General features: G+C 45.1%; 1 protein-coding gene and 1 long non-coding RNA gene across 2 annotated transcripts in view; one reads left to right on the forward strand and one right to left on the reverse strand.

The window, feature by feature from the left end:
- LOC123516130 (protein amalgam-like) overlaps nucleotides 1-27,500 on the forward strand; it is a 177,443-nt gene that overhangs the window by 13,440 nt on the left and 136,503 nt on the right. The window lies entirely within an intron of this gene.
- LOC123516131 lies at nucleotides 2,504-4,277 on the reverse strand. Its single transcript, XR_006678098.1, has 3 exons — nucleotides 4,135-4,277; nucleotides 2,790-3,464; nucleotides 2,504-2,568 (listed from the first exon to the last, which is right to left on the reverse strand). It is a non-coding gene; the product is annotated as an uncharacterized LOC123516131 (long non-coding RNA).

Genomic DNA, 27,500 nt, shown 5'->3' on the forward strand with positions numbered 1-27,500 from the left:
GAGGAGGAAGCAAGAACACTACCAGGAAGAACACAGTGTAATACCACGCACTGTCTACTAAAAATACAAGTGTTTACAAAATGTTTACAAAGGACGCCACCGAGTGTGTGTGTGTGTGTGTGTGTGTGTGTGTGTGTGTGTGTGTGTGTGTGTGTGTGTGTGTGTGTGTGTGTGTGTGTGTGTGTGTGTGTGTGTGTGTGTGGCACCTACAAGTCAGGGAGTAAGAGGGCAACATAGTACCAGCAAGCTGTGTTTGAACGCCCAAGAAAAAATACCCAGGCACATTTTCATCCCTACCGGAGAGAGAGAGAGAGAGAGAGAGAGAGAGAGAGAGAGAGAGAGAGAGAGAGAGAGAGAGAGAGCCGCTGAGGGGGAGTTGGGGACGGACGTGCGCCATGGGAAAGGAGGAAGTGAGGACAGGAATAATGGTCAATATGGAGTGTAAAGGAGGAGGAGGAGGAGGAGGAGGAGGAGGAGGAGGAGGAGGAGGAGGAGGAGGAGGAGGAGGAGGAGGAGGAGGAGGAGGGGGCGTTCTTTATGAGCCTGGCTTTGAGTAGCGTTCAATATCACGACTGACCTGTTTTTTCTTTTTCTTACCTTGTTACTGAAAATTAATAAAACAGAAGCTAAGGATAAGTACACACAGATACACTAGTCCACTGTGTGTGTGTGTGTGTGTGTGTGTGTGTGTGTGTGTGTGTGTGTGTGTGTGTGTGTGTGTGTGTGTGTGTGTGTGTGTGTGTGTGTGTGTGTGTGTGTGTGTGTGTGTGTGTGTTCCACGGCACACTAACTGAAAATTATAACCCTCCATTTACATAAACCTAAGGGCTACACCAGATCCAATAAACCCGCGAGAGAAAAGCAACACAGTCCATGCAACTCCACCAAGACACTCACATCCCATTCTTGCTCTCCGCCCGCCTCGCCAGGACACACAACAGCCACTCCCAACCCCCGCACCGTCCCTGCCTGCCTGCCTGCCTTACAACTGCCACACACCTCCTTCACACCTGTCTCACTCCTGGCTCACACTCTTGTATTTTGAATGAGGTACTCTGCTAGAAAGGGACCCGTGCAATATGGATCACCTCAAAGTTAAAAAGAAAAATATATATTTCTTAAGATGATTTTGTATTACGTTTAGGTTTTGGTTAGAGTAGGGTAGGGTAGGGTAGGGTAGGGTAGGTTATGACTAGGTTAAGATAGGTTAGGTTTGGTTACGAGCTTATTCATATCCACCGTGTCTTTTCCTCCTATTAACGGTTTTCTCTCTTTCTTCTTCCCTCCACTTCTCTTGTCTTCCATCGCCAGAATGTGTGAAAACGTCCTTATATCACTGACTCATCCATTTCTACCTCCTTCTCTACTGGCCCACATCCATCTCCCCTCAGCCGCTCCATCTCAACCACTCCTCCCTCCACCAGCTTCATCTTCCACTAAGCTACCCTCCACTCTCTTCTTTTTCTCCCTCCTACCATAACTTACTCAGCCTTTAAAAATCAACAAGGTTCCCGGCCCTTCCTGAAGCTTGAACACGAGGAAGCAAGGGCCAGTGGAGGGGCTGCGGCCTTCACTCATCCCTATATTAAATCATTAAACGCCAACTGATGGTAATTTAAGTAGAGTCACGCGAATTTACTACTCTCCTATAAAGACATAATACATTTCCATGCTTTATATCCTAACAGCGTCCCTCGCTTAGAGAAACCTTCCTCCCCACATCCTTCCCCTCCATTTGGTGTATAAAGGACGAAATATTGCCGCCATCACCATTTCAATATCTTAACACATTTTCCCGACACACGGCCATTCTGAGAAATACAACAAAACACCACTTTTTCTTAAGAATAAAACGGTGATTCCTTATGATGGACGAGTCACACAGGCGGCAAACACCCTGGTAGCACCCAGCCTCGTCTCTCCCTCCCTTTCCTCCCTTATAAAGATAAACAAATAAAACGGTTTCATAATTATAAAATCACGTCTTTCCAAAAATATAATCCCATTCATTATAACAGAAGATTTGCCACCAGCCACAAAATCCACCCAACCACCAAGAAAATCCCACACAGTACATGTCTCACGTTTACCTGAGTGTAGCCTTGCAGGGTGACGAAGGAGGCGAGGCAGCGTGCAGGTGAACCCCCCAGGTAGGCTTTAATAATGACCTGAGTCTTGGTCTGGGTCCCCTGGGTGCTGGGCGGCCCGCTGTTCACATGTCACGCCACCTGCCACGAAAACAGATTGGCTAACTTTGCGTTCTCTTCAGCTGAGAGGAGGAGGAAGGATGGCAGGATGGGAGGAGAGTAAACGTTTCTTTTACACTGATATATTTAGGGTCTATACATGCATTGTGCAGTGTTTTAAGGCTTAATACGTTTCCTTAGGTCATGTGGATTACGTTATCATTCACAGACAAGACTCGTGTGTGCTGGTGCCCTTTGTTGCACCTGTTTTAGACACCCAGCTGTTCAAATACTTGCCTGTGACTTAAGGTGAAGGTGGCGGCACGTGCTTCAGTTCGTAAGTGCAGTCTTGGTAACGTAACCAATTCCATGATTCACCACTCTGGCAAAGGGACGTAAAATACAAAACATAAGTACATCCATTACAAAATACATCACAAGTCAAAAGAAAACTATAAATGAAAACGCCAGGACAGACTGACTACCTTTATAACAAATTGAAGTGATGGAAAAAAATCAGTCAACTAAAAGAAAAAGAAACTCCTATCAAAATATGTTCCAAGGCAACTTCAAAGACGGAAAGTAGAATTTATTTCCACTCACATGGAGGGACGAACCGGCATGTTTTCCAGAGGGCAGCGACCCACCACCACAGCTGTAGCAGGACACTTTGACGAAGGCGCACAAGGGCCTGGTGTGGCGGTGCTCTTGTGAAGTCGCATGTGGGTGGGTGAGTGAAAAAGGGTGGACGCAGAGAGGAGAGGCGGATGAAAGACTGACAGAGGACAAGGGTGGAGCGGAGGAATGACTACAGGATGATAACAGGTGGCGGTGGTGGAGGGGAGATCTGAGGCGTGTGAGGGGGACGTTGACGTAAACATAAGACAGAAGGAGAAAAAGAGAGAAAAAAAAAGGTTTGATCTATGAAAGTAACCGGAAGGAGAAAAATCAGGTTTCTCGAAGATTACAAGGCAGCTGTAACCTTCGGGAAACCTAATTTAGTTTTCCCTGAGGAGGGTGCGCAGTAAACACTCCGAAAAAAACCTACGTGGAAGACAAAATCATTTATTAGTGTGTCCTGGAAGGCAAAACAAGTGATTAGCATGTGCTGGAAGGTAAAATAGAGCAAGTGATTAGCGTGTCCTGGAAAGCAAACACATTAGCATTAGTACGTGACGCGGCTGAAAAGAAAAGAGCATGCAACAAAGGCGACTGGCACTTTACCGCTGACGAGTTGCTCCCGCGCTGAGGTGCAGAATGAAGTATGTATCACAATACCTGCGGGAGGGTGAACCACATTACTGAAATACCACAAACACACCGCACTGGCCATTACCGTAACTTTGAGTGAGGTGGCGATGAAATGAGTGAGATGAGATGATGTGCACGCACACGCATACACACACACACACACACACACACACACACACACACACACACACACACACACACACACACAACAACCCGAGCAGAGTGCCAATTACCGCTCCACTCATTGGTGTGAGCGAGAGCCACTTGCTCCACTGACACCAGCTGATGAACACCACCATCACGCCACTAATGACTCAGAATTCACAACACAAAGCTCCACTCCATCAGTCTGTCAGGCGCCAACTGGCTTACATGTCACTGAATCATTCTCTTACTTCATAACCAACGAAAAATCGCGGCCAGGTTAATTACGGCCAGCATGCAATACCTGGTGACGGAGCGTATCTCATAAGTCTCCCTCTGGTACATTTCCCCCACCAGCAGCATTCCGCCTGGATTTCCCCCTTGATAAATTAAGTGAAGGAAGGTAAAGTCTGGGTTGGTTAGGTCATGTTGCCGGACTATATCACGGGTGGAATTACTTAGGGTTATATTTTCGGGTAGAAATATTCAAGGGATGGAATTAACGTGAGTCTAATTTACATGAAAGCGTGACGGCTACTCCGAAATGACTCACCTTAACCTGAAGAGACGGGAAGCTCGGGTCCCATCGCTGGCCGCCACACATGAAATACACTCACACACACAGCTATGCGAAGACGTCCAGCCAGGGAGAGGTGGTCCCACCTCCCCCCCACCAGCCGTCGTTGAGAAGAGCCCAGCCTGGAACGAACATAACAACCTTAAACATTGTCCCTGTTGGTGCTGCCTGGAATACTAAACAAAAAAATGTTGTCTTAATGCACTTCACATTATCAACAACAAACAATTTGCAATGAAAGTTTTCCATTTAGACAATGTCCTTATCCTTGTACCTTTTTTTTTTTTTACCTAGTTCACAAAATTACTCACATGAACGTCAACTTTCTTAGAATAACACTTAACGCATTCTTACACTCCATCAAGTGAGAGGGCAACAAACACACCACGCTCCGCTGCAAGGAGTCTTATCGACCCAACAAACACATGGCGTGAGTGAGACACACATACAGTATCAGCACCAAAAAGTCTAGCTCTGAGCGAACCAACAAACTTTTACCTTTACCAAACAACCTCTGCTGCTGAGACACACCGGCTCGGCGGCAAACCCTCCACACAACTCACACCAAGCTACACCCTCGAGCCAATACGTTCCAACTTAAGACTGAGTGAGTTTCCGAGAATGCTAAAAAGGAAACTTAACAAGGTAAATTTACACACACGCCCTCTAATATTCTCCCCCCAGCAAGGAGCACTCACAACTCACTCCTTGCTTGCATCACTACATGACCCACTCGCTGTGGTTGAAAGTCAAAACACAAACCGACGATTATAATAACAGACATGCAAGTATGCAGGTCCACTATGCATTTACCACTACAGACATAGGTCATATGCACGTAGGCAAGCATGCATATTTTCTGCTAGACTGTACGGGTATTGTCAGCAGTAATATTCAGAGGCGGGAGAGGACGGCAGCTGGCATATGCGAGGTCACGTCCTGCCTTCCTAATACGCCCCGTCTGTTCTGAGCGGCGGCTGACTTATGTGAGCAACGCAGGACTCGCCGCCGGGCTCTCCACTAGGCCAGGGCGTGTCCATGGAGGCCGACCACGCGGATGTCCTGCATTCTGAGACGTTTTGCACTCTCATAAAAGCTGGTTTCAAAGGCCATATGAATGAGGTAATTTTTTTCTTTTCACAAATAAACCAGATGCCGTACTAACCTAGCACTAGAGTAGCAAAGACACCATCATAATCTACAGTAGCTTTCCGTGCAGCGTATTCAAGTAGTCAGAGTAAGACGACACAACATTTGAGAATACGAGGCACAGTCAGGCCACCTGTTACGCAATTAGCATTGGTAGAAATTCATGTATACACCAAGACCAAGCATCAGCGAGACAGGACCAGTGAAGGGTTAAAGTCGGAGGGTTTTAAAGGAACTATACACGAGTGCCGCGGTGTTCACTCAATTAAATACGTTGAATGTGTTAAGTCATTTATAACAGTTTCATAAGACGGCTTTCCAGTTACAATATTCAGTACGAACTGCAATTCTCCTGAGTCCTAGAGGCGGCATTCAGCAAGCACCAAGACCGGCAGGAGAGACGCTCGAAGGCAGCTCTACATACAGCACTTACCTGCCGCGGGCTAATGCATTCATACGAGGCATTGAGTGACTCCTTCTTTGGTCCTCAGGTGATGCATAACGTATGTGCGGAGACCAGTGCACTGTACTCTGTCTGTTACTTCACCGTCGCTTCAGACACAACAACACACACTCGCGCGCACACGCTCACGCACGCACGCACGCACGCACGCACGCGCGCACGCACACACACACACACACACACACACACACACACACACACACACACACACACACACACACACACGAAGGGTTCCTGCATAATAGCAACACAGAAGAGGCTAGCGGTCACCCATTAAGCAAGGGCCGCTCCAGGGTGAGAGCGAAAAATCTGAAATAGTGCAGCACGGACGAGCACCTCATGACCCCCCTCTCCTGACACTCCAAGTGGGGAAGGGGCGCCGCGCCCTCCATTAACACCACTTCAGCCTCCAAGCTGCTTCTCCCTGCTTTTTATATTTACTTATTTTTTTGCAACAGCTTTTAAAGCGAGTTTCAGAAAATAGAACGTTGGCGTTACTTAAATTCACATAATTTCCGGTTTATTTTGGGCAAACTCGCATGTCGGAGTGGAAATTACTAAATTCTTGCCAAATACGTGCACGACAAAGCTACTCCAACGTACCTGGCGAGAGAACAAATAGCAGTACTTATGTGTGGTAATTGGCAGGACAGGTGCACCGACTTGCCTGGCGCCTCAGCCTGCACAACCTGCGCCGGCCGAGGAAGCACCAAGGACGCCCGTTTTTCGGTTGCAGGGTTTTGTTAGCAATATAAGTTTTGTGCTATGAAGGTTATGTCCGGCATTAGGAAGCTCTCAGCATTAGTGTGCAAAAGAAAGAGGTGTTTTCCTTAAGGCTGCAGAGCCGCTGCACGACCATGAGTTACCCTCTGTTGCCCCGAGGGATAAGGAAACACTTAGTGCGAGAAATCAACTCGAATTTATACTATGAATTCTATCCAGACTGGAAAAAGAAGTAACAAAGAAATTCCACGAGGAGTCCACCATGCTCAACTCGCGACATGGTGTTGTAACGAGACACGGGGAGCAAGTACACGTTGTATTTATTCATTAGCTCGACCAAGTTGTTTATTATCACCATAACACAACGACCAATTAAATTTTAAGAGAAGAGAAAACAGTGAGGCGCTATTTTTTACAAAATTATGTTTACATTAACGACAAGACCTCGCAACATTGCACTAACGAGCAGCTTTTTCTAATTAATTTTGTACTAGGATAACAATTTGTAGGCGCGAGAGAAGCGGCCACCGCCAGGAAGTCCCCCTCCAGGATGCTGTGCGCCACCTGCGAGACGATTGCTGAGGAAACACGAACAAAAGAAACAAAAGGTGAAGGTGGGTGGTGCGGACGAGAAGGAAGGAAGAAAGGAGGGACGAGTGGAGGATGGCCACTCCCAGGGGAGAAAAGAGCTGCAGGGAAAGAATGCACGAGGAAGTGGTGGTGGTGGTGGTGGTGGTGGTGGTGGTGGTGGTGGTGGTGGTGGTGGTGGTGGTGGTGGTGGTGGTGGTGGTGGTGGTGGTGGTGGTGGAGGAGGAGGAGGAGGAGGAGGAGGAGGAGGAGGAGGAGGAGGAGGAGGAGGAGGAGGAGGAGGAGGAGGAGGAGGAGGAGGAGGAGGAGGAGGACGAAGAAGAAGGATAAAAGGAACAGGATGTAAGGGACGAAAGGATAAAGCATCCGAGAGAGAGAGAGAGAGAGAGAGAGAGAGAGAGAGAGAGAGAGAGAGAGAGAGAGAGAGAGAGAGAGAGAGAGAGAGAGAGGAAGGATTTCAGGGAGGGAGAGAATATGGGAAAAACTTTTTAATTGGATGAAGGTGAAAGGGGAAAACGGAAAGTGTGGGGTTCTTTGACGCATGGAAATGGACAGCATAAAGAATACGGAAATAAGAAAGGGCGACGCGAAGGGAAACCAGACAAAATATTTACAGATAGAATGAGAGTTAAAATCAACACTTTTTTTTACATTTCATTGATTTTTCTACTGAGGAACGAGAGAGAGAGAGAGAGAGAGAGAGAGAGAGAGAGAGAGAGAGAGAGAGAGAGAGAGAGAGAGAGAGAGAGAGAGAGAGAGAGAGACAACCATCCCCCCACACACACTTTCTCTCCATTTAAAGACGGCAAAGAAGGAAGCAGCAAGGGCAGCCATTTTAATTCCAACAATTCCTCACGCAAGACAAAGTTTCAAGACAAAAATCTATTCCATTATCGGCCAAGCGAGGATAGACTGTCTGGAGATAATGGCCGGCCGTGACCGTGGCCCTGGAGGAGGAGGAGGAGGAGGAGGAGGAGGAGGAGGAGGAGGAGGAGGAGGAGGAGGAGGAGGAGGAGGAGGAGGAGGAGGAGGAGGAGGAGGAGGAGAAGGAGGAGGAGGAGGAGGAGTTAGGGAACGACGAGGGCAATGACGGATAAAACGAGACCATAGACGAGGAGGAGGAGGAGGAGGAGGAGGAGGAGGAGGAGAAGGAGGAGGAGGAGGAGGAGGAGGAGGAGGAGGAGGAGGAGGAGGAGGAGGAGGAGGAGGAGGAGGAGGAGGAGGAAGAGGAAGAGGAAGAGGAAGAGGAAGAGGAAGAGGAAGAGGAGGAGGAGGAGGAGGAAACGAGAAAGACGTCATTACACAACACAGCAACTAAATAATTATTCTTCAAAAGTTATTTTTTCTAAGTCCCTCTCCCTCTCTTGAATAAGTGGAGAGATGAGCCTTGAGAGAGAGAGAGAGAGAGAGAGAGAGAGAGAGAGAGAGAGAGAGAGAGAGAGAGAGAGAGAGAGAGAGAGAGAGAGAGAGAGAGAGATTTACCTTACTCCAACAAACAATTTCCCAAGGCCCAGCAAATCAGTTCTTCCTTTCCTTCTTACAACGACCTAACTATCTCCAAATGCATACCACAACACAACAAACCAACACCAGTACAACACAAAACACACAAGAAACAAAAACAACCTTTGTAAAGAAGGAGAAAGAATCTGGACGAGACACTGACACCCAAACACACACACACACATACACAAACACACACACTCAAGACAAACCCAAACACCCAAACACACACACGCACACAAACACAGACACACAAGCACAACAGAACAATCCCAAGGAGCATAAAGGTGAGTGGCATTTTCTCATTCTCCTGAAGACTGGCGGAGGTGCTCTTCAGGTGGAGGAAAGGAGGGACACGAGAGAGAGAGAGAGAGAGAGAGAGAGAGAGAGAGAGAGAGAGAGAGAGAGAGAGAGAGAGAGAGAGAGAGAGTTAGGCTGGTTCACAAGTAGCCTGGTTATTGTTTGTGTGAAGGGAGCGTAAGCGTGCCCCCTTCAGTCTACTTAAGGTCTCTCCTCTTCTCCCATTCCTATTCTTTATTCATTGCTGTTCAGTTTTCTTTATTCATTATTTTTCCTTTTTTTCTTCTTTCTCCCTTTCTTTCTGTTTCTGTGGTATTTTTTTTCTTTTTCTTTTTCTCTCTCTCTCATTTACGTTTCTTGTTTCTCTTCTCTTCTCTCATTCCTCCTTATTCTCCATTGATTCCCATCTGTTTTATTTTTTTATCATTCTTCCTCTCCTTTTTTTCTCCTTTCTATTCCTCATTTAAGTTTCCTGTTTCTCTCTCTCTCTCGTTTCTCCTTATTCTCCATTCATTCCCATCTATTTTTCCTTTTTTATCTAACATTTTTCCTTTTCTTTTTTTTCTCTCCTTTCTCTTTCTCTTAAGTTTTCTGTTTCTTATGTCTTTCTCTCCCTTCAACATCTTCCTATTCTCCATCTTCTACTTCCTCTTTCCCCTTCTCCTTTCTCTCGTACTCCATCCCACGTTTTCCTCCCTTTCCTTCCCTTCAAAATCTGTTACCTGTTTTTTTTTTTCTCTCTCTACTTCTTTTCCTCTTCTTTTTCTCAAGCTAGTATCTCTCTTCTCTTCTTTCTAATACAAGTACACTATCCTCTGTTTTTCTTCCAACTCGCTCCTACACTTCCTCTCTCATCCTCCTCCACGTCCTCCTAGCTGTTTCTTTTTCCTCCTCCTCCTCCACCTGCGCCTCCTCCACTGGCTCACCTCAGGACCCTTCACTCACCTCCCCTCATCACCTTCTCAAAGACGCCCAGCGGTCCAATCATTCTCACTCACCACCTTCTCTCGCCCACCTCTCTCCTGCCTCCCGTTCATCCTTATCCGCCTCTTATACCGCTTTCTCCCCTCAAACTTCTCCTCTTGATCCGCTATGTCCTCTTTCTCCCTCTCCTTCTCCGCCTCCTCTGAGTGGTTTCTTTTATAGCAGCAGCCTTCGTAAAGCATCATCTCTAATATATTGATTCCCCGCCGAGCGATGAGACACGGTTCAATGCGCGGGGCCAATTCGGTTTGTTGAATAATCGGCCGTGACTTTGGAAGAGAAACTAGTATTAAAACATTAAATTTCTCGCCCTCTGAGCCTCCCCCATCTTGTCCATAATACCAGCAGCGGCCTATTTTGCCGTGCACAAAGCCTCCCGTCATTTCCCTCAAGGGCCTATGAGTATAAATTGTTTATGTTATACGCATTTCACCCGCTCACGTGTTTCATTCAGTACTGTATAATTCATTACTTCCTTTCTCTCTCTCTCTCTCTCTCTCTCTCTCTCTCTCTCTCTCTCTCTCTCTCTCTCTCTCTCTCTCGTCTTGTCCCGTCACGCACGCCTCTGTCAAGGACACAAGACCGGCCCGACTCTTCCAGGGATGGATATCCATCTCCCTCAGCAGGGCACATTTCCATCCTCCTTTGTTAACTGCCCGGCGTCTATTTGTCTTCCAGCCGTGCCCGTCCTCTTCTTTCCTGAAGCTCCTCCCTCGGGTTTCCTCCTTTTTCTCTGTTTCCTTTTCTTGTCGCTTTCAACATCCCTCTCCGTTTCCTGACATAGGGCGTCACCAGAACTTTATCACCCCTCGCTGCTTTATGGGTGATATGAAACGACGCCACACAGACACGAGTGGATGGACGCTCCACTTTCGTGATGGACGCACGCTACCGCCGATGTAGGAAACACGACGATTTTATCACAGGGTTATGCAGTGTCACGTTAAATGTACGCGTAACATGCGGCCACTTTGCATGTGTACCAAGAGGAACGAGCACACACAACCTAACTCACTCACTCACTACCTCACTGACACACACACACACACACACACACACACACACACACACACACACACACACACACCAGTCTCGGGGAACACCCAGTAGCTGGCCTGCTCGGTACCGCCTCTCACCCCGCGCCTGGCATGCCTCGGCGTGGCCGCCACTCAGTACTGGCGTCATTAGGACGTGGCTGTCCAGACTGGCAATGCCGACCCAGAATTCCCTTCGCTTAACGTTGTTTTCTCCCACGTCGTGAGTGGCAGCGTGGCCGGCGAGCCCAACTACCACTCCTTACTTCTAAATGTGCACACGACTCTTAATTCTAATAATTTCCGGGAATTCAAAGAAAACTGTCTCCAAAAACAGCATAGTAAAGGAGGGAGGCACGGTTCAGGGCCCACGCTAATATCTGGGAAAAGTTTTTTTTATATAAAGAATTTGCTGAACTTACTACATTTTGAGCTCCATTTTCGCTCAGAGAGATTTCCTTGGCATGTTCTATCCAAGGAGAATTTCCACCAGCAATCTTACAAAAGAGGAAATATACTTTGATTCTCCTCTTTTTCTAGCATCTTTTCCTCTCCATTTTCCGACAGGCTCGAACGCTGCAATGTATCTCACTCTTCTTAAGATGAAATTACGACAAAAGTTTCCATCATCACGTACTTAGAAGGAAGACGTGCTTGTGAGTGGCGGGGCATATTCTTTTTATATAGCACCAATCGACCCAAACGCGTCAGACAGAGTCCTCCATCACCACATGCCGGGAGCTACGTTCCATTTGCTCTGATTACATTGCAGATAGTACAGGTGTCTCGGCAAACACTCGAGGGACCTTAGTAATACCATTTGCTACACGCTGCAACAACAAAACCACCACCACCAGCGCCAGCCACCACCACCACCACCACCACCACCACCACCAGCCACCACCAGCCAACACCAAGTATACAAGTGGATAGGATAAATGGATAAGAAAAGATGTAACATGTTAACCCCTTCATTACCATGGCGCGTTTTCCTATTCATTCTGGTTATTATTTGGTGATTTGATACACCTTCAGAAATTGATGTAAGGATAAAAATAGTGAAGACTGGCCATTAATCTTTTGACCTCCATAGACCCTTCCTAGTGTTAATAAAATCGTCTAATCACACCATCAATTCATTATATAAAAAAGCTTTCCAGTACTAAAGGGGTTAAGAATTGCATCAGAGGAGCATGTACGAAATACATTCTTGCTGTGAGATCTAAAACACAAGTGAACACAAAGAATGAACAATTACGACCCCACCTGTTGCCCTCACTGTAATGGCGAGACACACACCAGAGAAATGTTCAGAGTCCAAAGACAAACTAAAGGCGCACTAATGTAATGATATACGTGAAAATTTAAGACTACCAGGGATAAGTAGAGAGAAATAAGACGTGTGTGTGTGTGTGTGTGTGTGTGTGTGTGTGTGTGTGTGTGTGTGTGTGTGTGTGTGTGTGTGTGTGTGTGTGTGTGTGTGTGTGTAATGGTAAACTTTTCCCACTACAAACTCATTTTCTTTCCCCTTCTTCCATTTTCTCTTGTTCAGTTCAATTTCCTCCATCGAACCGTCTGTGTTTCTAATCCATTCGGAGTCTCAATGAGTGTATTTGGAAACCTGAACTTCTTTGTATCATTTCAGTATCTCTCTCTCTCTCTCTCTCTCTCTCTCTCTCTCTCTCTCTCTCTCTCTCTCTCTCTCACCCGTTCCCAGTCAGTCCCCCTTTACATCTTTGAACACAAATGATTAAATCTCTCTCTCTCTCTCTCTCTCTCTCTCTCTCTCTCTCTCTCTCTCTCTCTCTCTCTCTCTCTCTCATTCATATTTGTCTTCCTAGATTATTTCTCATAATGTGTGTGTGTGTGTGTGTGTGTGTGTGTGTGTGTGTGTGTGTGTGTGTGTGTGTGTGTGTGTGTGTGTGTGTGTGTGTGTGTGTGTGTGTGTGTGTTATACATACAATACAACAAAAGGTGATGAAAAATTACTCGAGAGAGAGAGAGAGAGAGAGAGAGAGAGAGAGAGAGAGAGAGAGAGAGAGAGAGAGAGAGAGAGAGAGAGAGAGAGAGACTGATAAGATGACTCAAACTTTCCCATACAACAAGGTCATATGGCGCAGAGTGCACACCACACAATAGCGCTGCCACACTATTGAACTGGAAATAAGAGGAAAAGGAAGAAGAAAAACAAAGCCAGTACAAGGAAGCGTTGGCACAGAGAGGACTTAACTAATAACTTGAACTCCAGGGACCCATTCAAGACTCTCCTTCGTTACGTAAACCACAGCACCGAGGAGGGAGGAGGAGGAGGAAGCGGAGAAAGAAAAGGAGAAAAAGAAAAAGGAGGAGGAGGAGGAGGAGGAGGAGGAGGAGGAGGAGGAGGAGGAGGAGGAGGAGGAGGAGGAGGAGGAGGAGGAGGAGGAGCAGAAGCAGAGTGCGGAATGGAAAAAAAGAAAAAAAGACTAAAAGAAATGAATAGATAAACGAACAGCTGAAAAAAAAATCATGAAAACTAAATACAAAAGAAAAAAACAGAATAACAGAAAAAAGGAAACTATAAAGACTGTGAAGGAAATCGACACAGGATCACGACCCGGAAAGGAGGAAATCACGTGATGAAAGTGTACAATCCCGCAGCCTCTCCACCGCCCTCGACAAGCTCGCCCTCCACGCCCCTTTTGTCCCAGCAGCACGCCTACGAAATAGATGACCACCCAAAACATCTGCCCGACGCCACAACACTATTTCTCCTCCTCTTTCTCCTCTTTTCTTCTTCTTCTTCTTCTACTTCCTCCTCCTCCTCCTCCTCCTCCTCCTCCTCCTCCTCCTCCTCCTCCTCCTCCTCCTCCTCCTCCTCCTCCTCCTCCTCCAACAGCTAGCTATCACTCTTCCCTCCTTCCATGTCTCCTTTTACGATTTTTTCCCCCTCTCTCTCCCTCTCTCGCTCTCTCTCTCTTGCTACTGTTTCCTCCATCTCTTCCCTCCTGCTTCTCTCTTCCACATTCCTTCCTTCCTATGCCTCACCTATTTTTAGTACCTTGTTCCTAGTCTACTATTCCACAAACTCCATCTGCTGCCGCTTCCTCCTCCTCCTGATTCCACCTTCCATTTTTTTCCAGGTCTCCTCTCCCTTCCTCCCCCCTCAATTTTTTCAGCTTATGTTGTAGGCGTGTGGGTGTTAGTAGGGCGTGGGTAGCATCCTTGACTGCGCCCCTGACCGTGTGCGCACCGTCTCTGTATGCTTTGTCAGGATAAAAGAGGTGTGAGCCTAAATTATGAGCGAAGTGCTACTGTATTTCTTGGGTGACGCGAAGATTAGCTAACCCTCTTTCTTATGGAGTGGATAAGGTTATGTTAGATTAAGGTCCGTGTTCCTTAATGGTGTTTCCTCGTAAGGGTAATTTTTCTGAAGTTGTATACTGTAATTTAGTCGTGTTCTTGTATCTAAGTTTTTACTTCCTACTAATGATGCAAAGTTCTTGTTAGATTATTACTGGAACTACGAACACTACCTTTAAAATCTCAATACATATAACTAGCGCCTCTTGAAAAACAGCAGATGTAAGACGATAAAATAATAGTGAATCGCTTACGAATATATGACTAAGTAAACTTTGCTTATGCTAGACGTGACCCAACTAAGCCTAGGCATACCTAACACAACATAGCAGACCCTAGCCAATTCTGCGTAGCCAATCCTATCCAAACACATCCCCAAAATACGTGCAGTGATTGATATTCTGTTGTCCTGTAAATATTTTCCCAGTTACATCATCAATGTCATGTTGGCTGAAGATTTGTCCTGATTAACCCCTTCAGTACTAAAACGTATTTTCACCTTGATTTTGTGTATGATTAGATGACTTTACTTTATATTAGGAAGGGTTTATAGAGGTCAGAAGATTAATGGCTAGAGTCTTTACTATTTCAATGCTCCACATAAGTTTCTGAAGGTGTGTAAAATCGCTATATAGTAATCTGAATGAATATGAAAACGTGGCATGGTATTGAAGGGGATAATTAACACATCCAGGTAAAGAAATCACGTGAAAGTCAAATCCAGCGAAATCCCCCCCATAACTCACACGACTTGACATGATCCTATAAATATTTTGCCCAGGTAGGAGCTGCGGCAGGTGAGGTGAGAATTTGTTTTGATTAATTTGCACTTCTAGGTAGAGGTAGCATGTGTAATTCAAATCACAACAATTACTGCATATTAGTGGAGGTGCGTAAAGGCACGGAGCGATAAACAGCAATCCGCCAAATGCTCTAACCCTCGCTTTCCGCTAATTAGGATGCAACCTGCTGCCGCCGCCACATTAAAGACCCGCGCCAATAATAACGTTTTACATAATACGGCTTTGTGGCCTGTACCTTAATTACGTATTCTCTCTCTCTCTCTCTCTCTCTCTCTCTCTCTCTCTCTCTCTCTCTCTCTAGCACAAGGCAATTTCTTCTTACGCAACCTCACAAATATCAGAGGACATACGCCACCACCATCACCATCACCACCATCCCGACGCCCACTCATCCCTCCGCCAGACACGCTAGACACGTCCACCAAAACAACCAAAACCACCACCCCAGCACAACAGCCTGAAGGACACGGCGCGAAACCAAGACAATACTGCACGATATTTTTGTCTTCTCTTTCTCTACGACAAGGAGGAGGAGGAGAAGGAGGTGGAGGAGGAGGAGGAAGTGGAAGTGGAAGTGGAAGTGGAGGTGGAGGTGGAGGTGGAGGTGGAGGAGGAGGTTATCTGGGAGGCAAGATTCCCGCCTGACATTTTGCTTCCTTCCTTCCTTCCGTCCTTACAACCCGCGTATGTGTGTGTGTGTGTGTGTGTGTGTGTGTGTGTGTGTGTGTGTGTGTGTGTGTGTGTGTGTGTGTGTGTGTGTGTGTGTGAGAGAGAGAGAGAGAGAGAGAGAGAGAGAGAGAGAGAGAGAGAGAGAGAGAGAGAGAGTAGATCTCTCTCTCTCTCTCTCTCTCTCTCTCTCTCTCTCTCTCTCTCTCTCTCTCTCACATATACACAAGTTCCCGTTAACCACACAGCATTGGTCCATCAACTTATTCTGACCGCCACCCGTACAGTTTCCACCACGATCATCCTCTATGCACAACCTGATTTCATGCTCTCTCTAGGCCAAGCTGACACTCTTACCTGTACTCTGAATCACTTTGCCCTCCCCATAACTACTTTCAAACGCCACAGAGATGATTTACAGTATTCGCACATGTTTTTCCTCTTAGTAATGTAATCTTATTCAATCTGCAAGTAGAGTCGTATAAAACACCTTAACCCCTTCAGTACTGGGAAACATTTCTACCTTCACTTTTGGGTAAGATAAGACGATTTTATTTGCATTAGGAAGGGTCTATGTATGTCATAAGATTAACAGCCTCACAATTCTAATCCCCACATGAGTTTTTAAAGCGGTATAAAATCGTTAAATAAAAACCAAATGAATATGGAGACGCGTCATGGTACTGAAGGGGTTACACACCTGCATGTGTCACTTCAACTACAGAAGATACAACCATGAATGTTTTAACGTAAATGCCTTTGAGATGCACTTTATCCCAGTAGTTTTTTGGATTCCCTTGCTACTGCTGTCCCTTGTTTGCATACTACAGGGGAAAACTAACTAGATTTACACCTTCCTAACACAAAAAAACTACCGGTAACCATAAATTCGTAGGTCATAACTCCTTTACCTTACATATATCTAGCACCTTTTTATATGCTCTAGTTGATATACTGCGGTAAAATATAATCAACCATGCTGTTAGATATATAAAACTCTTCCTACTATTTGATATTCTGTGTAATCTCGCGCCAAGTCAATCTATCAAGTCTTTTTTTTTTTCAGCCTAAGGAAATAGTACAAGACGCGTTAATGGCTTTTGTACTGTATATCAATGCCTCGCTTCTTGCCTCCCTCCTTCCCGGCATTGTGAAGAGCGTTCCTTTTCCCGCTCCCACATCTTACAGCAGCAGGAATGTTGGTGTCCGACTCGCCACGTTCGTTACCTTGCAGTTTAAGGCAAGAGTTTAAAGGAAAAGTCTGGTCTTCTCAAGGTGCTGTGTTTTAATTTTATTCAGCCTAATTGTTGCGTTTTTGTCTGTGTTTAGTTGTTCCGGTATTAATTTGATGCTTTTAATTAAATTTTGCGCAACTTTTACTTGGCTGGGCCGCGGCTTGTGACCTTCCTCCACTTTGCGCCGACAAGTGAGGGAATTATTTTAATCACTGCATCCCACGCTAGGCACCGAGAGAGAGAGAGAGAGAGAGAGAGAGAGAGAGAGAGAGAGAGAGAGAGAGAGAGAGAGAGAGAGAGAGACATACTATCCTAACTCTTCATCTCCAACAACCACGCGAAAACCCAAGGCTGAAACTCCCACATCTTGCACCCAACACTTAACCTGGGGCGTGTTCGGGTGGGAGGAGGACGTGGAGGAGGAGGAATGCAATGTCTCAAGTGCTGTAAACTTCGTCATTACTCTTTCATTCTTGTTTCCATTAATCCCTCCTCTTTGCAGTTCTTTCCTACCCTCTGTCTGCTCCTCCTCCTCCTCCTCCCGATAAAACAGCCGCCATGATGAAGGAGTCTTGCACCGCCGAGTGAGTGATTGACCGTGGTAATCCTGCTTTAGCGTGTGTAATTTGCAAGGGCTCCCCATTCATCTGCCTTCCTCCACCTCAGTCCCTCTCAGCTCCTCCTACGAGCATTCGCATATACGCAAACACCATCTCTCTCTCTCTCTCTCTCTCTCTCTCTCTCTCTCTCTCTCTCTCTCTCTCTCTCTCTCTAAGCACGTCTCGGTAAATTTACGAAACAGTACTCGTGTTACTGGCGTGTTATTGTGTATATAATAAAAGAGAACCGCATGTAAGCTGTACAGTCCATAACACGCACACGCACACGCACATACACGCACACGCACACACACACACACACACACACACACACACACACACACACACACATTCTGGGTCATCTCATTAAAACTCTGCTCTCCTGCCTTCAAAACAGCAAACACATGTTACTCTTGTCTCTCAACAAAATAACACACGTCCACTCTCTCCCCCCCCACCACCACCACCACCACCACCACCACCACCATCCTCCTCCTCCCCCTCCTCTCGACCTGATTAACTCACTACCTTGCTTAACATTCCCTAACTGGTGACCTGGATGTCCTTGTAACCAAACATCACCACTAATAATAATAGGCAGCCGGTCACTTTGTTAACGCCAGTCACCCCTTCAGCACTTCCCACCAGCACCTCCCCCCTTCCTCATTGCAGTATATTTGATCATGTTCCCACGCCCACTCGCCACGCCCACACGCTTCGCTGCTGGTACGTGTGTCTTTCTCCTTCTCTCACACCAACTTGCAGTGTCTACCCAACCCTACCCTCTCTCTCTTCTCCTTCCTTTCACTCCCCGTCAGGTACCCCCATCCACTGGCACTGGCTTATGGTTACACTCACGGCAACGCCCATAAGCAATAACAGCAGCACTAAAAGGAACAATAACAACGGCAAAAACATAAATAACATGAGCGAAAGTAACAGTAAAGACCAACAACCCAACATCAGAGGCAAGGATAACAAAAGTAACAACAATGAAAATAAAAATAATGACAGCACTACACCACCACTGCCACCACCACCACCACCACAACCACCACCATCACCACTACCACAACCACCACCATCACCACCACCACAACCACCACCATCACCACCAACAACAATATGAGAATCAAAAACGACAATAACATCCTGTCAGAGTAAGAGGAGGGAAAAAAATATAGTTTTTAACCGATATCAAATCTCCATTGCAAACAAATTCATTTTCTCTTGATTCCCTTTAATCAAATGATATAGTTTTGATGCATCTATTTGCCGTATAGATAGCCACTCGAATACGGCTCCGAATAATGTCCTGTAAGCGATGCAGTAACAGAGGCAGTGAAAACATAACACAAAGTGACGAAAACAAGCGAACACTTCAAGCACTTACAACGACTGCAGCAGGAACACAGCCCCGAGCCACGCTAGCAGCAGTGTCAAGAGGATTTGGCCGCGAGTCGTGGTGATACAGTGAGAAAGTGACTGAAAAACAACACAGAAAAAAAACCCAACAAAATCAACCAGACATTTATTTAGTTACCGAGACTGCAGCAGGAACGGAGGAGCCACAGAACACGCCAGGAACACCGTCTTTTTCCACGTGGTGCCGCCCAGCCTCTGCCAACCGAGCGGGGCAAATTAGCAGCATGCACGCAAGCAGGCCGGGGCGCTGGAGCCTGACACATTCCACTCAGAGGCGGCCTGTCGACGGTAAATACTGGTTCAACGAACCTTAAGAGGAGGAAAGAAAATCTGTGGCGACTTGAAGGTGTTCATAAACAGCAGCGGAGACACAGCAGGTGGGTGCATAGGTGGGTTACGCGCGGACAACCTACACAGAGAGAAGGGAGGAAGGGAGGCTGCAGGACGCCTTTAATATGTTCAGTCCACAGCTCCACCAGGGATCAGTCCAGCAGGGGCGACCGGCGAAGCGTATTAGTAAACAATTCCGAGGACTTACTGGATTACCGTGCGCCTCTCGTAGGTCTGATGAGAACACCTGAATACCCTGAAGACCTTCCCTTTGCTACCTTTGCTTCTTGTACACCGTGACCCACTCCAGGCCTTTACAGAAGTCACTCACTCCTGCACTCTGTTCTTATTTTACCAAGCCCCTTCAGTTCCCTTTAGTAAGCCTCTTTCATTGATGTATTTTTTCCCTTTAACCTCTCAGCCCCTCTAGTCCCTTTACTAAGCCCGTACCTCCCCTGCTCTCTGCTTCTCACGCTCCAGCCCCTCTACTTCCCTTCAACAGACCTCTTTCACCCCTCACACTCAACCTCTCACGCCTCCAGTCTCTCCCGGCCTCCTCCATCGCCACTTCACACTTTCTCATTACATCTCCACCTCCTCCATTTCCTCCTCATGTCTCAGTCTTATTCCTTTCCGTCGCATTTCCTTATTCTCGCAATATTCTATCAGGACTACAGTTCATCCTTCGTATTGCATCTGCATATTTCTTTCCTCGAGAATATATACGTAATATCTTCCTGACCACCTGGGACGCCGAGGCTCTGTGGCCGCCGCACAAAACCAAGGATTTCGCAGGCTGGGGGAGATACAATCCTGGCACTGCTATTATTCATTTCCCGGATGATGAAGCGGTGGTTCTCTAAGCTCTGTTTGATTTCAGTAGCAATTTACACGGTACATGGCTGGTGGTGAATGTGATGTGCGTGGTAGGTGACTAGAAAAGAAAATTACAAAAAAAGATCAGCCACTTTATAAAAATCAGATAAGGTTAAAAATGATTATGTGGAATCTAAATTGTGTTCAAAGTTTAGTTCGCTGAATCTCTTCCCTCTAATCAAACGTGAACAGCATAGAGGAAGTCTTTCTGATATTCTCTTTCCAGATACGACTATTTCTAACCCAAGCCTTCGATAGGACTGTATATACAAACCTTCCATTGTGAGGTTAAATCAAGTTCATGTACGTTAGATTAAAAAAGGTTACACTGGCCAGGTATGAGGTATGTGATGGTGTAGACTAGACTGTAGAGTGATGGGCTATGTAAAGATTAGGAAAGGCTGAATTATACTTGGAGGGCTGAAGTTTGATTGAATCGAGTCTGGCAAGACTTAGGATAATTTAGACCAAGTTAGGATACAGTTAGGTTAGTTTTGGTCTAGGCAGGACTCAAGCGATGTCTGCCGTGTGCAGCTGATGAGTAACCAAACAAAATTGCTTATCGCTGGCAGCCAAAAATACAACACAAGTTACAAATTGCATCTGTGTTCTGAATATTTCACGGGTCGTTGCCAGCAGCTTCGGCGGGCTCAGAACATACACACGTGACGCCATAAAGTGTACACAGCCGTGCCGTGCCGTGCCGTGCCGTGCAGCGCGCGCACACACACACACACACACACACACACACACACACACACACACACACACACACACACACACACACACTGTTAGGGTCACTGATGCAGCAATAAACAGTACGGCGTGGTCATGAATAATGATGAGTCTGGCACACTTTGTGACTGAAGTGTTTGGAGTGTAGTTAGCAAGAAGTGTGTGTTACTTTGGTGTGTGGTGGACAGGGAGGGAGCAAAGGATTCTACCTTGAATGTGGTTATAAATATCAAGAGGATAAATACCGGGGATAGCTACCTATATATATATATATATATATATATATATATATATATATATATATATATATATATATATATAGATAGATAGATAGATAGATAGATAGATAGATAGATAGATAGATACTAATAAAAATTCTCATGGGAGATTAAGACGGAAACTTGAATACAGAGGAGGCATCCAGGGATGTCGGCTGCTTTAGATGCGAAATCTCGTCAGAAAATAGGAAAGAGGACGACGTAAGAGGTAATTTCTGGGTAGGCCTGGAGAGATGACAAAAATTTGCTCCATAGAATCCAATGATGGGAATTACTTTTTTTTTTTTTTGTGTGTGTGTGTACTTTATCTATCTGCCTCGCGGATCACACACTTAGTTCAAGAATGTTAAGTTTGGAGTGTCGGGACGGGAGTAGCGGTAACACTGCTGAGCTTGGCGTGGAGAGGCTACGCACCAAACTTTGTGGAGGGCGTTCCACTTAACGCTGACAACTTAATTAACATAAGTTAATCCTTGGGCTCTGCGTCAACACTATAATGAACTGAACGTGACGGGAACAGTGATCAGGACATACACAAGTGGATAATGACACCGATTTAATGAGAAAATAATGACAATGAAAGAAGAAAAAAAATCGGTTCATTGCTAGCGCCATATTCAGAAACACTTCCCATTTTCAAAGACCACAGAGACGATTAGCCAAGTTCTGAAGAGCAATTTTCGTGTTGTTAATGCAGAAAACTTGTTAACAAGTCACTAGAATTACAGAAATATCTATATAAACCCGTCACTTCAACTAGACCCTTTGAAAATAGTGAAGGTGCGGCGCGGAAGCGTTTCAGAATATGAGCCTAAAAAGTAACAAACGGTTCACAAATTGACAGAGAGCCACACAGGAAGGTGCCGAGACGAAGGTTCGCGTGTAGAGTAGGCTACGCAGTACTGGCCAAGTTGGCAGCGTGAACAAAAGGCATTCAAGATCCATTCATCCATAACTAAACGCCAATACTTCAGGAAATAATGCAAAGCTTCGGAAAAGTAATACGTGCCAAAAGAGTTACTGGTACGTCGGCAGGAGGCACGTGCGGAAGAACCTCCTCCCTGCCGCCCATCAGCTGTTCAGTCATACCCGCCGCCGCCTTGCTGTGTGGAACTATGGACGTAATTATTTATCGCCGATGCTATTGTTCATCATTACTTCCAATTAATGCCTACTATCAGCACCTCATTATCAGTGAATCCTTTGCACTACACGTAGTAGTACACAAACCAGCAATACATGTTAGCCTTCTACGTTTTGTATCCCCACCAGGTTTTATTGAGGCAGACATAAGCTTGTGCACCGAGCAGCTGAAAAGCCAATCATGGGACACGATTCCCATTACATCATCAGCGCACCTCAAACCTGAGCGCCAATCAGAACTCGACATAGCGGAGATGTGCTCTGACGTCACACATCCGGCCAGCCATCATTCCACGTGGTACCGCCATATTTAAATGCCCCGCCTGTGCTTGATTTAAAAACGATATAGTAATAATGTCTGGTATTTCAATTCGACAGTATTATGCCAAACCAACAAGAAATATCAACAGAAACAGGAGACAACAGGTGTGGTGAAATAGTTTGGCTACCTGCAATGTTCCTCGCAACTCCCTCCACGCTCCATTCCGTTCTCCCCTTACACTTCGTTCGTCTACCAACAATCTGCTACCCACATCCCCTCCCTGCACACTCAGACGGTCACACCACACCCAAAATATACGCAAAATAGCATCAGGAAACAAGCAATACTGAATGGCAAATATGTTCATGCTTCAACAGAGTAGGAAGTGATGAAACATAGGAACTAGTACTGAACCTCATGTGCTAACTAATCTCCAAACAGAAAACACGTGTGGTGCATCATAATGTATTAAAACAGGGTCGTATATCAATGCCAAATGAACATCAAAAGGCTATCGCTGAAGGAAAGGCAAGAACGCCACCGTCTTCACCTGCTGACACTAAGCGGCAGCCTACCTTACCGAGCATTTAAATCTACCTTTATCTACTTAATCTTTGCACTAACCATGGAGCTGAACATACCTGCGGGACGCAATCGTTATCCCAGGCTCGGCATCAATTGCAGGAACGTCACACAGCAATCTACACTCAAAAACAAAAAAAATAGCGAAGAAATCAATCGCGGATGAGTAACCATCAGAGACACGACGCAGAGTGCAGGGAGTCGGTGACGTAAGAACACATGGTACCCTGCGCATCTCTACATTCCTTCCTTTCCTTAAAAATAAATATGATTAACAGTGATTCTTCGTAGACTTGACATCTATATGTCTTTTTGAGTATTATTCAACTTTATAAACCATTAATCAATCAAGTTCAATGAAATACAAGTATGTAACCTCCTGTGCAATGCTATCAGTCACTACCTAGCAGTTTTGTTATTGCGTGGTACTCTTTTCAGCTGTGCATGGCGCTCTATCAACGTTAAATTGTGAGACTTCTAACAATAATGATATCAGATGAAATTATGTAGACTCATAATTTGCAAAGTAACATCATGGATTGTAATTCATGCGCATGTAGGAATTAAAGCATCGTACATAGGTAAGGCACTCTCCCTCTCTCTCTCTCTCTCTCTCTCTCCATAGCCGATAAACATATCACACGGCATCACAGTTACTGTTTATGTGTGTATATGAAATGTAAGCTAAATATTTCCGACATACACGAGTAATACGAAACTTTTTTTTTTTGTGATTCATGTAGATTAATAAATAAGTCACGTCACCATTTATCAGAAGTGTGTGTGTGTGTGTGTGTGTGTGTGTTGCCATAGCGAGCCATCTTTAAAGCCACTAACAGCACAAACAAAAATATTTATTGATACGATTATTACCAAATTACTACGTCATACATTATTAATGACTATACGTAAATTAAGAGTTTCACGTATGCATGTGCCTTCAAATTTGTAATTCACTCATATGTCCTAAAGTGTTGTTTCTGTATCGTTGTTCTGAGCTGGCCTGATGGGTTCTTGCAAAACTTCTTTTTTTTCATGTCCTTATGTTTTTTGAATAAACAAATAGTAAGTAAATAAACAGTATAGAAAGTGCTAGGTTTTACCTCAAAATATGCAGCAGTAAATCTAATAAGTTGGAATCCGTGCAGTATAATATTTATTGTGGAGTTGCACTGCGAACAAGCAATGCCTAAGATGAAAAGTTTGCACCAACACTCCCTGTTATGAGAGCGTCACCCTCACTGATTTCATCATATGAGGTTTACTAATCAAATCAGCAATCGACAGAATGGCACTAAGGTTGTTATTGTTAGTTGTATAACGCCAATATTTCTAAACCTGGAAAAAAGTTAGATCTAGAAGTGTAAGAATTGTTAAGCTAGTTATTTCATGTTTCTCCTCTCCAATCTTGTATGCAATATACCAACTAGTACGTTTTGTTTCGTTTTATTTCTATTTGTTTATTTATATACTTTTTTTTTTTTTTTAGTTTATCCATTTACCATTTCTTGCTAGGAGAGCGTGGTAGTTTTCCTGTGTTGATTACTATAGCTTCACCAACACCCAGCAGCACAACCCTTCCCTCTCACTTTAATATTGCAAGTATTAAACATCCTCCTTCTGTCAACGCTCTTAATCCTCAGCTGGGAGCGGCACTAACGCCACGCTCACCCTCTCCCTCTTCTCTTCTTCAACAGAAATGGTAATACGCAACACACCTTTCGTCTCCCACAAGTGTTACCAGTGTCTAAACATCGACTCGGCTCCACTGTAGTACTACCATACCCCAGGACATTACTTTCCCCGACCCTTTGCAGTACAGTGAACCTTCTATCTTCTCGGAATTCAGTGCTACCATTATCATAAACCCGCTACTTTCATGCCATGGCGAGCTTCCCACAGCCTGGTACTTTTATTCTCCCCTACTGCTACTGTAGCTATCAAATCTTATGCCACGGTAATTATACGATGATTCAGCCTTTCTGCCTGCCTGTCTACCTGTCTGTCTGCTCTACTCTGCTCTGATTTGTCTGTACGTCTTTCATATGTAATTCTTCCTCCTTTACCTGTGTTGCTGCTGCTCTTGTTCCCTTTCCGAAGTTAATGTCCTTATTTATCTTGAGTAGGGAATATATTTTCTTCAGAGAGAGAGAGAGAGAGAGAGAGAGAGAGAGAGAGAGAGAGAGAGAGAGAGAGAGAGAGAGAGAGAGAGAGAGTTTTATGTCTCGTCTTCCTGTGCCTTCTACGTGCTTTACCTTGTTGACATTTTTACGTAAGGCTCGCGCGCGCGCGCGCGCGTGTGTGTGTGTGTGTAAGTAGATAGGTAGTTATTAGACAAGGCAAGTTCCTCCCAGCTTCGCCATCTCCAGAAGTGTTTATTCGTGAAGTTACCTCATCGTCCTGTAAAGAATCATGAAGTTGTGTGAACGTGTCTGAACTTGATCAAAGGAAGGTGTGTTTCCTACCAGAGAGAGAGAGAGAGAGAGAGAGAGAGAGAGAGAGAGAGAGAGAGAGAGAGAGAGAGAGAGAGGTACTTGATATCGCCGGGTACTCATGAAGCGGTATAGTCCTCCTCACTCAGAGCGTCACACGTCAGCGCGCTCGTTCCGTCACACAATATCGCTTGATTGTGCCATCGTTCACTTTTATTCACGAGGATAAAAAGAAACTTACACTCTTCATGGGTTGATGAAAAAAGTGTATATGACTCTCTATATTAATTTGTTAGCTCTCTCTCTCTCTCTCTCTCTCTCTCTCTCTCTCTCTCTCTCTCTCTCTCTCTCTCTCTCTCTCCCTTGACAACACTCTTAATCTCTATCTTGCAAACTCTCACCTGTACTTCATAAATATACCTTTAATTAAAATTCTTCCACCGTCCTTTCGTAGTACAGGGATATGAAGACCTTACTTACTTTGCCCTCTCTCTCTCTCCCTCTCTCTCTCTCTCTCTCTCTCTCTCTCTGGTAGGAAACACACCTTCCTTTGATCAAGTTCAGACACGTTCACACAACTTCATGACTCTTTACAGGACGGCGAGATAACTTCACGAATAGACACTTCTGGAGATGGCGAAGCTGGGAGGAACTTGCCTTGCCTAACTAACTATCTACCTACACACACACACACACACACACACACACACACACACACACACACACACACACACACACACACACACACACACGTACAGATGTCAACAGGGTAAGGCACGTGGAAGACATAGGAAGACGAGACATCAAACCCCTGAAGCTTATATACAAAATGTTGGGTACAGGCGATAAGAACAACAGTGGGCGCCTCTAGACACGGGCCTTTTGATGAGGAAGGAGGAGGAAGAGGCGGAGGAGGAGGAGGAGGAGGAGGAGGAGGAGGAGGAGAAAGGAAGAGGAGGAGGAGGTAGTGGGGGTGTGGTGGTGGTTGTGTTGGTGCTGGGGGGAAATTATGATAGAAAGAGCAAGAATAGATATAGGAGGAGGAAAAAAGAGAGAAAAAAGGAGGAGGTGGAGGAAGGGGACGTGGATAGAGGAAGGGAAAATGTTATGAGAGAATGAACAAGAATAGATGTAGGGAAAAAAAAAAAAAAGGAAGGGGAAGAAGAGAGGGAAAAAAAATGTTTAAAAGTTGTGAAAACGAAAACATGAACAGTGTAAAAGGAAAAAAAAACGACAAAAAAGGCAAAGAAAAAGTTAAAAAGAGTAGAATATAAAAGGAAGATGTGTTAGAAAAGGAAGAGGAGGAAGAACAGGAGGAAGAGGAGGAGGAGGAAGTGACCAAGGTTAGAATATATATAGAAAATGTAGAAATGTGAGTAAGAGAGAGAGAGAGAAAAACAATGTGGAAATCAAGCCAAAAGCAAAAACATAAAGTATATAAAAAAAAAGTAAAAGAAAAAGAATAAAGTTTGGAATGAATAGTGGAAATAACGATACGAGTAAAGAAGGACAAGCGAAAGATGAAAATTTTTATACAAAACGATAAAGTAGAAAGATAATATGCAAATGAATCAATTAATCACCAATAGAGAGAGAGAGAGAGAGAGAGAGAGAGAGAGAGAGAGAGAGAGAGAGAGAGAGAGAGAGAGAAAATTGAAACTGTTCATGATTTCAAATGCCTGAAAAATGGAGCAGGATTATACATTATTCGATAGTGTTAAAAGGAAATCCTATATTTACATTATCGACGGAACAAAAAATTACATATATACAAAAAATTAAAAGCAAAAATATACTGATAAGTGTCAATTGGTTTTGTATTTCCAGCATTCTTTATTCGATAGTTATTCTGTCATGTCGGACTTTTAAAACAGGGTGACATTCTGTAGCTCT

Source organism: Portunus trituberculatus, chromosome 40, assembly GCF_017591435.1.
Source record: "Portunus trituberculatus isolate SZX2019 chromosome 40, ASM1759143v1, whole genome shotgun sequence".
Lineage (NCBI taxonomy): Eukaryota > Metazoa > Arthropoda > Malacostraca > Decapoda > Portunidae > Portunus > Portunus trituberculatus.